The 12,476-nt window shown below is 40.1% G+C and overlaps 2 protein-coding genes and 2 non-coding genes across 3 annotated transcripts in view; 3 read left to right on the top strand and 1 right to left on the bottom strand.

Annotated features, from left to right (window-relative positions):
* Positions 1-12,476, top strand: part of LOC138242764 (zinc finger protein 271-like) — a 1,399,044-nt gene that overhangs the window by 983,718 nt on the left and 402,850 nt on the right.
* Positions 1-12,476, top strand: part of LOC138243332 (antigen WC1.1-like) — a 157,905-nt gene that overhangs the window by 23,062 nt on the left and 122,367 nt on the right. The window lies entirely within an intron of this gene.
* trnaa-cgc (transfer RNA alanine (anticodon CGC)) lies at positions 2,070-2,141 on the bottom strand. The gene has a single exon. It is a non-coding gene; the product is annotated as a tRNA-Ala (tRNA).
* trnat-agu (transfer RNA threonine (anticodon AGU)) lies at positions 11,033-11,106 on the top strand. The gene has a single exon. It is a non-coding gene; the product is annotated as a tRNA-Thr (tRNA).

The raw sequence follows: 12,476 nt of genomic DNA on the forward strand, positions 1-12,476 counted from the left end.
ACTCCTTCACTTTATACTGCACCTCAAACCATAGGTATTTTATAGCACCCAGATTGACCAGTACAGAGCACTAGATACAGTAAAACATCTTCATATTTGAAAGAAATGTGAGTGTTTTGCACATTTCAAGCTACAACAAGTAAACATTTGAGTACCTAAGTCAATATACCTGGAATGATCAATAATGACCAACATCGGCAACTTCCAAGAAAATCATTTTCACTCATTGAATTTGATCTTCATACTCACCTTGCATTCTTAGCTATAATACTTCAAAATTACATTGCAGATTTGGTGGAAAACTTCACAAATCTGTACAATTGTATTTTAATATCTTGGTATATGTACCTTCATTTTAATATACATGTAAGCATAAATACTGTTCAGTATATTGTACTTTTGTTGTACTTTTTAAAACATTTTACCTGAGGACGCAAGGGGACTGTTATATCTTGTGATACATGCAAGACATCAGTAAAAGAAGGTGAAATTTTAATAAAATTGGTGATTAAAAGAAAACCACAACTTGTATGATATTATCCCTCGATATCGAAGATCAATTGAAGGATTTGAAGAAACTATCAAAGAAACAGCAGCAATAGCAGATGATTTGGGTTTTGAACCAATGATTACACCTCAATAATCAATTCGTCCTCAAAAAAAGAAGAGACAGGCATGTTTTGAGCCTCATAATGATCCTCTTCTGGATCCACAAGAAACATGTTTTGGATGTTATAACTTCCATCAAAGAGAGATCTCATCAGTTGCATGCAATTGAAACTTTCGACTTTTTGGATGGTATTGAAAATATTTTTTAAAAATAAAACAAACAATTTTCCAAAGAAGATCTCATGAAGTATTGCCAGGATCTATTCTTAGCGTTTGGTAGTGATAACACTGCTGATATTGATGGAGTAGAAACGTACGATGCGTTGACAGGATTTCTGAAGCGAGAAGTCCTAGAACACCGCCTATAAATGAGCTAGGATTCATACCAAGAAATACTTTTTGTTTTCCACCCAGAAGGCTGCTATTGCATTACACATCTTGTGAACATTATCAGTTTTGGTAGCTTCTGGGCGCGATTTTCCAAAACAGAAACTAATAACAAAGTTATTTAAGATGCACCATGTCCAAAAATTGTAAATCGAGACTAGTATTACTACAGAAGAAAATATTTAACTGAAATATCAATAAGACTATGTAAGTATAAAAAGTAGAACAATTCAATTTATATAACTTATTTTTTATTCTTATTAGAAATGGGCTCACACACCAGAAGACACTAACGTTTATCTTCGTTAGAGTGTGTGAATAACAGTTTAACCCAAAATGTTTGTAATTGTGATTTTGTTGAAATGCAATAAATCACCTATCAACAATAAGAAATTATTAAGAAAGTAGAACATTATTTTATTTCATAAACTATAAAACATGAAGAGAGTTTACAGGTCATATCCTTCGCTTTGTCTTTTAACTTAAGCGTTCAGGATCCAAGCCCGTGTGCGGATGGTTGTGTTTCTTGAATCTCTTGTAATCATCAAAAGTCGTTGTTTAGTCCTTCAGTACTTTCTCGAGTTGTACCATGGATATTTTATACGATTAATACTATTCATGCTCTTTTGACTTTTCCTTCACATATGGTAAAAGTTCAAAGTCTCCTTATGGCTGTGCTCTACGTCTACACGAGAGCACCTGTAACAGTACAGGACACGCAGTGAGGAGTTCGCGCAGCTTTCAGTTTAGTGCGGAGTCCAGAGGGAGGACTCGCTCGCTGAATGATCTCTCAAGAAATCCCGGGTGAGATTTAACAGGTGATTTCTTCAACAGCCACGACAAGTGTGGAGACGTTCTCTGGATTTCCTGAATATGACGTTAAATTAGTTCAAATCATTTGTTGTAGTTAACAGAACTAAATGCTTTGGAGGTACATCTAAAACAGCAGAGCAACACTGTAGCACTTCGCGTGTGACTGAACTTAATTGTGTAAACCTGGCTCTCTATGAACACCGACAAAGAGTTCTCACTCAACAGAAGATTGCGATGTGAGCACAATAATATAAAGCACGTGGAGATGCCAGGGATTGAACCCGGGACCTCATACATGCGAAGCATGCGCTCTACCACTGAGCTACATCCCCAGTGGTGGGTGCTCATGGAGAATGCCTGCAATTTCCCACTTTCGTGTTTCCTCTACTACAGAGTAAATTCATGGGAATGAAGAAATAAGGAAGGAAAAATAATCGCATTGAAGCTTCCAGAGACTGGGCAAAAACGAATCAGTTATTTTTATATCCAGTCACACGGGCGACGGTGCTTAATTCCTCGAAGGGGGAGTGCTTTTTTACCTCCTTACTCTACTGTCTTTTAATTCTGTTTTCTTTGAAAGCTTTTTGCATATTTTAAGTGCTCTCGGTTAAACTACGCATAGAACAACAGCAGTACTGATGATTTTCATGGACCGATGCACACTTCTTCTGTACAACTCCTGTGATAAAGCCCTGTCTGTAAATATTGTAGAAGAACGAAAAAGGGCGAAACAACGCTCCAACCACAGGAATGGTAACTGGAAGGATCGTGTTCTTATTTAATATGTCATTTTGAGATGCCTTGTCAACGCAGACAGGCGTTAGAGCTGAACAAATAATTTATAGTGGTGGTTGTAAACATGGAACATGTTATTTCTATACCAGGAAGAAAGGAGCAGACTCTTAAACTCTTTAACTCTTAAGTTAAAAGAGACAAAAACGACACCTAGTCATAGCTAACATTAATTAAAATGACATCACAACAAAAGAGCGAAGCCTTGAGTGAATTAAATTCGTTTTCATTGAATGTCTGTGTCTTCATCACTTTTGGGTAAAGTAAGCTTGAAGTTCAAAAACGATTTTGGCACGCCTGTAGAGTTTTTATGAAACAATTGCTTTGTATATACAATTGCTCTGTGTATAAAGTACATTGTGAATGTTCTCACAGCCTACAGTTTGTCTTTTTATTCCACGCACGAATATTCTTGTGTCCATATCACATATCATATAACACAGAACGCCTTCAAACCAAATGCATTTTAAAGACCACGACTTTGAAAATTTTCACAACCCCTCCATAAACATATCAGTGAGCTAATTATTCTTTTCTGACAGTCGGGGTTTTGATTGATGCGCAATTACGCACTATCTGGAACACTGGGGGACCGCTGTATACATACATTCACAACGCAGAAATACTGCTCAATAGAGTTTCATGCGAAAAACCCATATATGACCATAGGAAGCAGAACAGCAGTTTCCAATTACCCAGACTGTCAGCACGGGAATAAAGCTTTGTTTTATTTCTGAAACCCTTTCTTTATTTCCTTTTTTCATTCTGCAGGAAAATTCCTATTCTTTACTCAACAGCTTTTTAAAAACAGCACCCATGATGTTCAAATCATGATGTCCATGATTGTTTACACAGAAGACTGGCAGAGCTTTGGGTTGTGAATCTCTTTTTCTTATGGTTTTATTGAATGTGGCACTGTGCACTAGGATAGGGGGATGCTGTTCACAAGCCAATAGCATTTAAACCACAGCATCCACAATGCTGCAAGTGTTTTACACACTAAGCAGGTCCTCTGACCTTTCCCAGCCTTGCTTTGGGTTGTGAAACCTCTTTCAGTTTTTGTTATGATTTTTTCAATACGGCACCTATTAGACACGCAATACACTGGGATAGGGAGGTCCTCTTCATGACTCAATAGCATTTGAAGCACAACATTCACAATGCTACAACCAAGTGTTTTACACAGCAGACAGCCCCCCTCACCTCATACAACCTTGCTTTGGGTTGTGAAAGTGTTCTTTATTTTTTTATGATTTTTTGAATATAACACTACAGGTAATATACTGGAATAGGGGGGTCTTCTTAATACATGGGGTACATGGGGATAGCGCCTTAAAAGGTGGCTTCTCAAAGCTCTTTACAGAATGACAACAACAATAAATAAAAATACACAAGATAAAACACAATTACAATATATAGAGGAGACCGTGGATGGTGGTACTAAGAAAAGCAGAGGGGTGAAGAATGGAACCAGTTCAGTAAAGGCTTTTCTAAAGAAGAGGGTTTTGAGTCTGGATTTGAAGTAGTTTAGAGAAGGTGACTCTGTGATATCCTTGGGGAGAGAGTTCCAGGGTTTGGGGGCATAACAGGAGAAGGCCCTGTCACCCACAGAATGTAGATGGGCTTGGGGAACAGTTAGGAGAGCAGAATTAGAAGAGAGAAGGTTGCAAGGTGGGGAGTAGGGTGATAATAGTTCAGACAGGTACTGAGGTGCCAAGCCATGCAGAGCCTTATAGGTGAAATTATTTTTTGTTCATATAGTCATTAAGATCCAAAAGACTTGGGCAGAGATTCAACGAGCCCAGGCATAGAGACTGAGTGTCGAGCGAGCAGGAGCGGTGAGGAAGGAGACTGCGAGAACATAGATATAGATACTTTACACAAAGTACAGACAGTACATCAAGACAATATACTGTACAAACAGTAGACAACGTACAAGTAAACAATGCAGACATGTAAACAGTGACTGCAGACGTGTGGAATAAATAAGAAATTAAGGTAGATGTTTCTATTAAATTAACGGTATTCGAAATGTTGTAAAAAGAAAACCAATTTGTTTTGTAAAAAAAAATGAGAGATGATTTTTATTTTATACAGGAAAGGTGTGCGTGTCAAGTTGATCTTTTCGGAGTGCACCATTTGAAAATATAAATTGGAAGTTAGTTTGGATAACTCCTGATGGATATTGTATTACAAATAAAGCTAAAAAGATATAATTTAAAATTGTTCATAGGTTTTATCCAGTTAAATAAGTACTGTCTAAATTTAAGCATGAGCAGGATGATTTGTGCGTTTTTTGTCAGGTTGAAAGGGAATCTTTGGTATAAATAAATTCTTTTTTAAAAAAGTTCTCTTACACAGTACAATATCAAAGTCCTTAAACCTAAAAAAAACACCTTACATTTACTTGTAAGGTGTGTGTTTGTGAAGTTGGACGGACTTGCAGAGTTTTTTTGTAGGCATTTAAAGGTGTTTTTTTTAGGTTTAAGGACTTTGATATTGTACTGTGTAAGATTTTTTTAAAAAGAATTTATTTATAGCAAATGTATTAGTCATTCTGAGTAAATTTCACATTCATAAATCAAAATGGTCCAATAATACTCCCCTTTTTAGTACTTTTCAGATGGAGTTGAAATATTATTTAAATTCTATAAAAATGAAAAAAATGCTTAAGCAAGGAAAACATTTGATACATGTAAAAAAATATAATTTACTTCGTTACCTCTGCCAGTTAATTTTTTTTCTGTTCGTGTTTTTTTTCTCTTGTATCTGTTTCTGCTCCTCTAGTTGTATTTGTAAATTATTTACACATTTAATAAAAATAAAAAAATGTCGACCGTATACGTTACACTATAATATAACGCAAACATCTATTCTGGACTATTTTTTTTTTTTCAGATTTTTATTATTCGAATAATATTTTTGTGGTTTATAGCAACGGTCACTAAGGAAGTTCATCTGATAACCCGGAAGTCCTCTGTTTGACCACGTTTCGCTTTCTGTGTTCAAACCCACGTGTTTACAGCCACTGCAGCTGCAGGAATTGTTTGTGTTTTTCAGATCGACTCTGAAAAACATGGAGAATCTGTTGCTTAATCTGGAAACTGAGGTGCACTCTTTCATGGAGACTGTGCTTAGCTCGATCGTGCACGAAGTTTCAGAAGTTTTCCGAAACCGGACAGATGATTCCGAGAAGTCGATTGAAGAAAAACTCCGCCGGATCTCCCAGGTTCTGGCGAGACGGGTTTTGATTAAAATCATGTCTGTCGACAATGTTTTCGGGGCCGAAATCGCGCAAATGAAGCAGGAAAATGAGCTTCACTGTTTCATGGGGGTTTTGCTCAAATCGTTTGTGTATGAAGTTTCAGAAGTTTTCTGAAACACGATGTCTGACTCCCAGGTCTCGTTTCAAGACAAACTCCACAGCGTCTCCCAGATCCTGGTGAGTCGGGCCGTGATTAATATCACACAGTGTGTCAAGGACAGTTTCGGGACAGAAATAACGCGAATGAAGGAAAACGAGACCTTTAAAGTGCGATTGCAGTTATGGGAGAAGGAGTCGGGAGCAGGAGGATATCAGGGACAGACGGATCATGTTGGACTCATGCCTCCCTGTGAAATCACTGCAGAAACAAATGACCGGGGTAAAGTTAGCTCGAAGTTCGAAAACGATTTTGGCACGCCTGAAGCGCTTTCACGAAACCTCTTAGAGTTGCTAGAATGCTTGTTTTGTGTATAAAATACATTGTGGATTCTTTCTCAGCCTTTACTTTTTCGTTTTTATGACATTTTTTTGACCAAGCACGAATATCCTTTTGTCCATATCTTCGCAATGGAAACCAAATACATTTTAAAGACCACGACTTGTGGATATTTCCACACCCTTAACATCAAACTATCAGTGAGCTAATTATCTTTTTTTAAACCTCCGGTTTTTCATCGATGCGTAATTACGCACGAACTGGAACCCGGGGGACCGCTGTGTGCACACGTTCACAATGCGAGAAATACTGTTCAATACGGCTTCGTGCGAAAAACCCGTATATGACCATAGGAAGCAGAACAGCGCAGTCTCCCATTACCCAGACTGTAAGCACGGGAATAAAGCTTTGTTTGATTTCTGAAACCCTTCCTTTACGCCCTGTTTTCATTCAGGTAAGGGTCAACTATATTCACAATACTACTGACAGCAGGAAGATTAAAATATTCTTTACTCAGCGGCTTATTAAAAACAGCTCCCATGATGTTCAAACCGATTTTTTACACAGAGCACTGACACAGCTTTGCATTCTGAATTGCATTCTTTTTCTCATGCTTTTATTTAATATGGCACAATGCACTGGGATAGGGGTATTCTGTTCACAAACCAATAGCATTTAAACCACAGCATCCACAATGCTGCAAATGGTTTGCACACTAAGCAGGTCCTCTGACTTTTCCCAGCTTTGTTTTGGGTTGTGGAACCTTTCTTTATATTTTTTAGGATTTTCTGAAGATAACACTACAGGTAATACACTGGGATAGGTGGGTCATCTTCATGGCTCAATAGCATTTCAAATACAGCACCCACACTGCTGAAACCAAGTGTTTTACACACCAGACAGGCCCCCGAACCTCGTACAACCTTGCTGTGGCTGTGGCCCCTTTCTTTATTTTTTTATGATTTTCTGAAGATAACACTACAGGTAATACACTGGGACAGGTGGGTCGACTTCATGGCTCAATAGCATTTCAAATACAACAGCCACACTGCTGAAACCAAGTGTTTTACACACCAGACAGCCCCCAGAACCTTATACAACCTTGCTGTGGTTGTGGCCCCTTTCTTTATTTTTTTATGAGTTTTTCAATATGGCACCATTAGACAGGCGTTACATGGGGATAGTACATCGTGCTCTTCACGAGTCAATAGCTCTTCAAGCACAACAGCCACAGTGCTGCAACCAGGTGTTTTACACACCAGACAGCTCCCCTAACCTTATACAACCTCGCTTTGAGTTATTTAACATTTCTTTCAAATCACTTGGGTTCATCAATCATTTGATCATTTTTCAGCGTGGAATAAACCTATTACTTGTTCCTTGGAGATTACCATCTTCTGATAAGATATGATCGCTATATTGACCATATACAATTTCTTGCATAAGGAATTCATATTTTGCATACACCGATCCCCCCGGAGTCCCAAGTGATTCTGGTTTTGGAAAGCTAAAGGACAATGAGCTTCACGATACCAGGTGGACAGTGGGTGGTCAAGTCTCCCCTAAACAATGGATCTTGTCAGATTATGATGTCAGTGCATTTAATAATGTTGTTGAACTCTCTTTAGCCCAAATACAGAGGAGCCCAGACCCAGAATGTTACACATACTGACAGAGAGTGATCTCATTATGTGTGTTTGGATTTTAACAACTATTTTTATTGTTTGCTAGAACCAAAACAATCTATGTTAGACATTTTCATCTTCAGCCAAAAATACAAACCTGTGTACGTAGTGTGGTGCAGGTTCTTGTCCCATCCTGCTCTTGGTCCAGGTTGGAGGGTTGCACCGATTCTGAGTCTTGTTAGCTGGTATGGATGGGTTTGGGCGTGTTGATACCAGAGTGGTCCAGGAGGGGGATTCAGGTGTCTCGGGGGCATTCTTGTTTTTCTATGAGTTCAGGTTGATTCTGTTGGTTCTGTCATGAATCTCCCTCACGCAGGCAAGCGCTCCCGCATTCCCTCGAGCTCTCCCCATACCAAACGTGCACATGTCAATCAGTCCTCTACTTAAACCCTCATCTGTCCCCCGGTCATTGCTCACGATTGAGATTCTCTCCCGGAGCTTACCTACTAACTATGCCTTTGCCTTACTATGACTTCTCCCCTGGACCTCGACCCCGCTTTTCCGACAACCGCTTTAGCCACTCGATTTTGTACCTTCGCCTGTTTTACGCTTTCTCGGATCCTGACCCCAGCCTGTCTCTTCGTTTACGCCTCTGCCTTCTGAATCCACACCGACGCAACTTCTACGCCTTCCCGGACTCCGACCCCTGCCAGTCCCTCGACTACGCCTTCGCCTGTCGATTCTGTACCTACGCCTGTACTACGCCTTCCCGGACTCGGGCCCCTGCCTGTTTACTCCGACTACGCCTGCGTCTCGCGCCAACCCTACCAAGGGCACCGCATTGGATCCCTATGCTCAGCAGTCAGCCCCTGCGTGACAGGTTCTGAGTGTCTTGGTTACATCCGTTTGTGTGTATAGATGAAAAAGCTATTGAAGAGCACCCCCACACCCCCCACCCATCTCGGTGGAAGTTGCCATGTTCAAAAAATCCTAAAAAGATAATTAAAGTTGCACACAACAAAGCATGACTGTAAAAGGTCAGGAGGCCTGCCTAGTGAGCACAACACTTGATTACAGTCAAAAACACCATTAAAAAATAAAGAAATGTTCCACAACTCAAAGCGAGGTTGTATAAGGTTAGGGGAAATGTCTGGTGTAAAACACCTGGTTGCAGCACTGTGGCTGTTGTGCTTGAAGAGCTATTGACTCATGAATAGCACCCCCCAATCCCCATGTACCGCCTGTCTAATGGTGCCATATTGAAAAACTAAAATTCTTATTAAAAAAATAAATAAAGGGGCCACAACCACAGAAGGGTTGTATAAGGTGTGGTGTGTAAAACACTTGGTTTCAGCAGTGTGGTTGTTGTATTTGAAATGCTATTGAGCCATGAAGACTACCCACCTATCGCACTGTGTTACCTGTAGTGTTATCTTCAGAAAATCATAAAAAAATAAAGAAAGGGGCCACAGCCACAGCAAGGTTGTACGAGGTTCGGGGGCCTGTCTGGTGTGTAAAACACTTGGGTACAGCAGTGTGGGTGCTGTATTTGAAATGCTATTGAGCCATGAAGATGACCCACCTGTCCCAGTGTATTACCTGTAGTGTTATCTTCAGAAAATCATAAAAAAATAAAGAAAGGGGCCACAGCCACAGCAAGGTTATATAAAGTTAGGGGGCCTGTCTGGTGTGTAAAACACTTGGTTTCAGCAGTGTGGGTGCTGTATTTGAAATGCTATTGAGCCATGTCGATGACCCACCTATCCCAGTGTATTACCTGTAGTGTTATCTTCAGAAAATCCTAAAAAATATAAAGAAAGGTTCCACAACCCAAAACAAAGCTGGGAAAAGTCAGAGGACCTGCTTAGTGTGCAAAACACTTGCAGCATTGTGGGTGCTGTGGTTTAAATGCTATTGGTTTGTGAACAGAATACCCCTATCCCAGTGCATCGTGCCATATTAAATAAAAGCATGAGAAAAAGAATGCAATTCAGAATGCAAAGCTGTGTCAGTGTTCTGTGTAAAAAATCAGTTTGAACATCATGGGAGCTGTTTTTAATAAGCCGCTGAGTAAAGAATATTTTAATCTTCCTGCTGTCAGTAGTATTGTGAATATAGTTGACCCTTACCTGAATGAAAACAGGATGTAAAGGAAGGGTTTCAGAAATCAAACAAAGCTTTATTCCCGTGCTTACAGTCTGGGTAATGGGAGACCGCGCTGTTCTGCTTCCTATGGTCATATACGGTTTTTTCGCACGAAGCCGTATTGAACAGTATTTCTCGCGTTGTGAACGTGTGCACGCAGCGGTCCCCCGGGTTCCAGTTCGTGCGTAATTACGCATTGATGAAAAACGGGAGGTTTAAAAAAAGATAATTAGCTCACTGATAGTTTGATGTAAAGGCTGTGGAAATATCCACAAGTCGTGGTCTTTAAAATGCTTTTGGTTTGAAGGCGTTCTGTGCTTCCATTGCGGAGATATGGACAAAAGAATATTCGTGCTTGGTCAAAAAAATGTCATAAAACCGAAAAAGTAAAGGCTGAGAAATCATCCACAATGTATTTTATACACAAAGCAAGTGTTTTTGTAACTCTAAGAGATTTCGTGAAAGCGCTACAGGCGTGCCAAAATCGTTTTCGAACTTCAAGCTAACTTTACCCCATTTTTCAGAAAAACCTGGAAAAGCAACGCTTGCAGTAAATGACATATCTAAAGCGTGTAGTCAGCATGAACAGAACAACGCAATGCTCTGTAAAAACGATCTGAAGCCGCAATTACTCTTTTATCTCGGGCAGTTCATTCCGATACGATGTTTACGCAGACTAAATGAAATGCCGAACTCCAAACATGTTGTTGCCATTATTGTACTCCTGCTGAAAGAAGAAAGAAAGGTGTCGTAAATGAACTTTGTCGCCCGTGGGAGATGTCAAGTGCATTGGACATGAAAAGTGCCGGATAAAACCTATTTCTCTTCGTTTCTCTTACAGTCGGGGCTCCTATTGAATGTAAAGGAGGCAACGTGCTCAGCCAGCCGACTCAGCGCTTACTGATCGCAGGTGTCTCAGAGCGGTGTGTCCAAGTGGCAGTAAAAGAGGGGAATTCTGCTGGCGTCGTGGCTTAGTTGGTTAAAGCGCCTGTCTAGTAAACAGGAGATTCTGGGTTCAAATCCCAGCGGTGCCTTTTTTCCTGTCTTCTCGCACCGTTTATTGTTATAGAGAACATGCTTCTGCATTACCTCAGTCAATATCACCGGGAATGTGAATAGAAATGTAAACATCAATATTTCTGCTGTCTCCTGAGAAACACAAGTATAGAGTCAAAACACAAGAAATAATGCTAAAAAAGTATTCAGTTAACACCCAGATGTGACAAAACACATTTAAGACTTACATCCCCTTTAAATATGTATTTCCTTAATATCAGTTGTCTTCCCTCCCCAGGACACCTGCAAATTCACTATATCATATTAAAAGCTGTGTGTAAGTCTTACATGTGTTCTGTCACATCTGGGTGTTAAATTAATAGATGTGTTGTGTTATTTTATATGATTTGACTCCACGCTTGTGTTTCTCGGGAGACAGCAGAAATATTGGGGATTTGCGGCTACAGAAAATAATGTGAACTTTACAGGCAAAAGTAATAATAATAATAATAATAATAATAATAATAATTGCTTACACTTATATAGCGCTTTTTCTGGACACTCCACTCAAAGCGCTTTACAGGTAATGGGGACTCCCCTCCACCACCACCAATGTGCAGCATCCACCTGGATGATGCGACGGCAGCCATAGTGCGCCAGAACACTCACCACACATCAGCTATCAGTGGGGAGGAGAGCAGAGTAATGAAGCCAATTCACAGAGGGGGATTGTTAGGAGGCCATAATTGATAACAGCCGATGGGGAAATTTGGCCAGGATGCCAGGGTTACACCCCTACTCTTTTCGAGAAACACCCTGGGATTTTTAATGACCACAGAGAGTCAGGACCTCGGTTTTACGTCTCATCCGAAGGACGGCGCCTGTTTTTTACAGTATAGTGTCCCCGTCACTACACTGGGTCTTTAGGACCCACATGAGCCGCAGGGTGAGCGCCCCCTGCTGGCCCCACTAATTACGTTAAAGAAACAAAAACGTATTGTCACCTTTTTCAACGTGATTTTTTAAGACATTTGTTCGGAATAGTATATCTTCTCGTGTCTGTGGCTGTTATCCTACAATAACGGTGGTGAAATAGCAGGAATGTGCGGAAAGAATCGGAGATAGAACAGAAGACTCATCCAGTCGATAGTAAGGTTGTGTAGGACCGCACACCCTACGATGTCAGTGTTGAGTAGTGAGGTTTAAAAGCTTCTTCACGAACCAGGAAGGAGTACAAACCTAAAGTCTTCTGATCCGTAATCAGACACGTTATCCATTGCGCCATTGGCATTTGTATTGCATTCAGAGCCGCTACTATTCATGTGTCTTGTAAGTGTGTCTAGTTACTACGTCTTTCATTATGTCTGGTTTAAAATAATGAGTCTCCCTGAAATTCACACACGAAGAA

The sequence above is a fragment of the Lepisosteus oculatus genome, chromosome 14 (genome assembly GCF_040954835.1).
Source record: "Lepisosteus oculatus isolate fLepOcu1 chromosome 14, fLepOcu1.hap2, whole genome shotgun sequence".
Classification (NCBI taxonomy): Eukaryota; Metazoa; Chordata; class Actinopteri; order Semionotiformes; family Lepisosteidae; genus Lepisosteus; species Lepisosteus oculatus.